Source organism: Conger conger, chromosome 10 (genome assembly GCF_963514075.1).
Source record: "Conger conger chromosome 10, fConCon1.1, whole genome shotgun sequence".
NCBI classification, from domain to species: domain Eukaryota; kingdom Metazoa; phylum Chordata; class Actinopteri; order Anguilliformes; family Congridae; genus Conger; species Conger conger.
Window position 1 is genome coordinate 27,093,545 of NC_083769.1, and position 6,001 is coordinate 27,099,545.

Below are 6,001 nucleotides of genomic sequence, written 5' to 3' on the forward strand. Positions count from 1 at the left end.
TACAAACACATTAGTGCATATAAACTCCAAAGGGAGAATGAACCCACTAAGAACTTGTTAAGAATGAACTACCAGCCTCTGATCCATGTCTATTCTGTAAATGACACTCCACTGGCTGCTGTGGAAGAGGGTTAAACCATGATTTACTGACAATGGCAATCTCTGTCAAACTGAGCGTGCCAGCCTTTCTAGCCTTGGATGCTTGTAAATCCAGCAGGGTGAGGAGGGCATGTTTCTACAAGGACCCATTCGCCCTTCTATTGTGTTCATGTGTGTCAATTCTACAAAGCGTGGAGTGTTATCCGTGAATATGGTGGAGCATGACGGAAGATTACTAAAGGTTGCCGCCTAAATTTTTCAACAGATGGGCCTCTATATCATAAAAGATGCATCTAAATGTATTCAATATTTCAATGCTGGGAAGGAGATATTTATTGAGATTTATATTAGTGATTAGAAACTCCTCCATTAAAGGTTTCATGCAATATTTAAAGAAACATTAAAGGTCTCCCTTATAGCAGCACAGGGTAAAGCCAGTAAAGTCCATTGTATAAGTACCCAAGAGATGCTGCATTTTTTTACTAATGGCATTTTTCTGGTGGGATATTGAAAAAGATCATGAATAAAACTAAAATGATAGGCCTTTATGGTAGAACAATGACCCTCAGATGATTGTATTGTGTTGGCAGGAATTTTCTAATTATGAATTACTGATGCATTATTACTCGCATTACACACAGTGGACATTTTCATTAAAGCCTGTTGTGGAAAACACAAACACAATAAATAAATGACCACAATAATTAAAGAATTTTTTTTTTTAATCATTCCATAATTCCATTCAATTTTAATCTGACAAATATTTTACAAAAGGTTGTTTGCTACCTCAGGCTAATATGGGGTGCCCTACAAAGCATCATGCATGACAAACCAACACAGCATAATATATTTAACAGCAAATACAATGAGACAATTCTCTACAAGGATCAACATGCTACAGCCAAAAGCATTCTGTTTTCATTAAAAATATAAACCAAAAACATTATTAGTTGAATGAATATCAATCACTTGTCAAAATGTTTAAACACACTACACACTACAAGGTTTCGTTTTTAACTGCCATATAGATTTTGTTATGGCAGTAACATGCTGAACTCATGCCACGGCCGTAAATCATGTAGGGTGTCATGCCCAATGATGCAAATAATTACTGCAAGCCACTTGTCGATGTGCACTGCCGTAGATGACAGATGTGTGTGGCGCATGGATATTTATGGTCATGCCATTGATTCTATAGCTCTTTTAAGGTTTCTGTTGGCCTTAACAGTGGCTTCCCTAGCATCAGCCGCTTTAAGGGATACTGCAAACTCATGTCAAAAACAGTTATGGTCAGAGAAAGCAAGGCTGGAACTTTTGGGACTAAATGTAAAGAGTTACAGGATTGAAGGGAGTGTGGATGGACTAAAGCTCAGGCCAACCCGAGAGGAAAAGCAGCTTCTAGAAAAGTCTTCTGGAAAACAGCCCAAAACAGGGCTGAAATTACACTGGAGGCCAACAAGAAGCAAGTTAGAGTCCTTGTGTGATCCCATTGCCGAACATGGTTGTTGTTTTTACTTAACCACTTCTGTGTGGATTGTGATGTATGCTTGGAGTTATTGTCCTGCTGGACAATCTATAAGACCAAGACTCAGGTCCCATTTTGGTCTCATCTGACCAAAGCCCTCTCTTCTAGTCATAATTCTAATGAGGTTTGGTAAACTTGAGATGCTTGGTTTTGTATATTGTGCACAGTAAGGGCTGTCTCTGTGTCACTCTTCCAAAGAGTTTGTAGGTATGGAATTACCAATTTTCCTTTTTTTCTTTTACTTATGGCCTCCCTCAACATTATCCTTGCCATTCATGGGGATAATATGCATTTGCATCTTCTGCCTTGTGAGTTCCATATTCACCATTCCATATGTTTCAGACATTTTTATTGCCCTTATGGTGCTCAGTGGTATGTTTAACCGTTTATGCATTTATTTGTACTTTGCTTGATTTTATTTACAATAATTGGATGCCAAGGGGTGCCAATCATTTCGGCACCTGTGTTTTTCGTGTGTTTTCAGTTTTTTCTGCAGCCCACTGTATACAGTACAGGGCATTGCCACATACAGCTTATAAATGATTGACATAATAGCTGGCCACACATGCTATTGTTAGACTAGCAGAATGTAGTGTACATGGCAGCTGTCCTCAAACGCCCGCTTACATTCAGTTTGGTTACTGTGGTCAGATGGAGCCAGAAGCATATCTAGGGTGCATATGACACTATGTGTATCTCACTAGAACAGGATCCAGGATCATCTCAGCGACTTTGACTTCCTGTCAACCTTGATAGCGTGGTTCACTGGGTGTCTTGATGGTATGTCACCACATGTGCAAGGACACACATTGTTACTTTTGTACATTTCCAGGCTCCATGGCCTCACTACAAAGTTTATTTATTCCATATCACCCTTCTATGTTTATGAATGAATGAATGAATGAATGAATTAATTAATTAATTAATTGAGGGCAAACTCTCTTTATTAACTTACAATGAGACCACAGGAGAGGTACAGTAGGATTGGCTTTTGGCTGACTGTTAATTGCAGTGCATATGCAGTGATTAAAATTCATTCAGGGGTACTGAAATGTGCACTGAGCCTGGAACCACTTTGGTTGGTTCAGCAGGAAGTTGATTTGAACCTAATAGGAAGAAGATCGATTGAATCATATACTGGGTTGAATTACATTTTCATTGTTTAATAGGAGGAAGTTAATTTGTATCATTTAATATAAATTAATCTGAATAGTATAATAGGCGGCACGGATGGTGCAGTGGGTAGCACTGCCACCTCACAGCAAGGAGGTCCTGGGTTCGAATCCCCGTCGGCCAGGGCCTCTCTGTGTTATGTAAGGTGCAGAGAACCCAGACGCAGACCACAAGATAATCCAAAAATCGTAGTTTAATGTTCAGTGGTCAAAAGCCAAGAGATCCAGTACAAAGCCAAGAACGAAAAGCAAAAGAATAGTCGAAAAACAAGCGAGAGGTCAAAATCCAGGAAATCACAGGGCGAAGGTACAAAAGGGCAAAAACAAAGTCGTAGTCAAAAATACAAAGCAACATGTTGAAAAACCAGAAGATCAGATGAGCAAACAAAACAAGAGGGCAAGGCAGGTACAGAAGTCAAGGCAAAGGGGTGTCTATCATGAATCTCAATAATAAGGCTTACACAAAATCGGCACTTACTACGATCAACGTTCTGACAAAGAAGCATACTGAGAATGGGGTTTAAATACAAGAGGGAAGGTGACAATCTTGGCGGGGCAGAGAAAAAGGTGTGCTAAACAAATTAACAACAGGTGGGTAAACATAATGGGTTAATAACATAATAACAGAGGGGAGACGAAAATGCGGACTGGATGCACGAAACCAACATGTAGAAAACATACGGCTCCGGATTAGGGAGTAGACATTGCACAGGTTGAAGACGTAGTGATAGTTAAGAGACAGGTGCGAACACTTCGCTGAAACAAATGAGTAACAAGGGATAGCATAGGAAGGCGGAGTTATAGAACAGCGCAGAAATGTTATGAGATTACGTTAGTGAGTTAGTAACATGAATATTTCTAAACTACCCAATAAAAGTGATTGTTAGTTAGTTAGTTAGTTAGACAGTAAGTGTATTAATCGTATTAGTACTGTACAAGTACTGTAGTAGTTAGTAAGAATAGTGCATTACAACATTTCACTACCAAGACAAAGCAGGAAGTAAGAAAATGTGAGTGACGAAAATAATTGGAAACCTGAAAATACCGTAAACACCTGAATAGTGGGGCACGCAGACAGAGGGGTGACTAGACTGGCAAACATTCAGACGCAGACATAACAGGGGAGGACAATAGAGAACTGTAATGGAAAACATAAACCAGGTAACTATGAAAAATGAATAATAAACAAGAATAAACATGAAAACATACAGAACAAATACAGAAACATTACACTCTGTGCGGAGTTTGCATGTTCTCCCCGTGTCTGCGTGGGTTTCCTCCGGGTACTCTGGTTTCCTCCCACAGTCCAAAAACATGCAGGTTAGGCGGATTGGAGAGTCTAAATTGCCCAAAGGTATGAGTGTGTGAGTGAATGGTGTGTGTGCCGTGCGATGGACTGGCGACCTGTCCAGTGTGTATTCCTACCTTTCGCCCAATGTACGCTGGGATAGGCTCCAGCCCCCCTGCGACCCTGTTCAGGATAAGCGGGTTCAGATAATGGATGGATGGATGGATGAATAGTATAATAGGAGGATGCAAATCTGAATTTATTGGGAAAAAGTTGAATATTTCAAAAAATCTACCACTAATTTACGTGTATGCTATTATTTTGCCCTCCATCTTTTCTCTTTAGTTTCCTCCACCAGCTTTTCCTTCTTGGACAGAGAAGTAGTGTTGCTGCTCTCTCTTGAACTCATTTACCACTAAAAAAATAAATGGAGGTCAGATGCTGCTTGATCAATAGCTTTAAATAGCACTATATTCCAAGCCCATCCTCCACTATTTCCTCCCATTTCCATGCATAAGAGTAAATCTATTGCTTCTTGCCCACATTTGCAGAAAAAAGTTTGACTTCTTTCTCTTTAAAAAAATTGCTGTAAATTATTTATACCCTACATTAAAGATGCAAGATACACAGATATCTCGGGAGGCTGAAGTTTTCTTCTTGGTAAGGATCTGACAAGTCCGCATTCCTCTCATCCACCTTCACTGAGCAGGCCTGAGGAGTTTCTGACAGGGCTAACGCTGATGCAGTACCCATGCCTCTACATTCATAGCCTGAAAGATGTCTGTGATGCAACCTCCCCTCCACAAACAAGGTTAAGAAAGGGATAATTGCTTTCTTTTATGATAGTGGAAATGCATTTTTAAGCAGTTAACCAAGCCAATGCAGCACCTTGACACCATGGGAGTCATGGCATGCCCGTTTGAGTGCGAGTCAGTAATGGAATTTAGCCAATTACTGTTTGAGTTTGTACTGGATTAGTCACTGAGGCACACCCACCTCCAAATACACAGTTACCTTCCTGCATACCTTCACACCCACTGTGCAAAGAAAGACCTTGTGGAAGATTGGATTTCTGTTATTGATATACCCTTCAGAAATGTGCCATTCATAGTGAGATTAAACGGTCTTCATGATTTTCTGTTTCACATGTGATAGGAGGTCATAAAACAACAGTAATGTTTTTTTATCTCTGTAATTTGTGAGTGGGTTTGTTATTTCTTCTATTTCATCACTGTGAAATCAAAAGTTCCCCCACCTTTTTTCTTTTTTTTACCCCACCCCTTTGTTAAAAAAATTAACTTGAGTTAGAGTTAGAGGGGATTTGTTCTTATTATCTGCTACTCAAAGAACGAAAACATTCATCTAAAATTCATGTTTTTATTCTAGTCTATTTTTCTGGGTCTACTTGTGCCTTATCAATCATGTTTACCAACTGATAGTAGTGATATATCCATCAATGCTGATTTCTCCTTTGAGTGATCAACTCTGGATGAGGAATCTGATGAGGTTGCACTGGGCAGCTCGCACTTGCCCATTAGCACTGTCAACTCAATTCTAGTCAAGACCACTCTATTGTAAGCCAGATCAGTTAACACACCAGGTACAAGCTAATAGCTGATGCCTCTTACTTTGCAGTACGTAATGTTTAGTATACTGCTCTTTGCTGCCACCAAATTACATCTCTGGATGGCCAATGGGACAAGTTAATGCAGCTCTGAGCAAAAGCCTTCACCTAATGTGAAATATCTTCCAACATAAACGGACTATATTAAACACATAGAAGTATCTAAGTCAGCCTGAATGGTGGCCATCTGCTAAGCAAGTAAATAATGTATAAATTGTGCTGAAAATACCATTCACGGGATTTTTCCGGATTTCACAAGACCTTGTTGATACTATAGATAGAAAACGGCAATT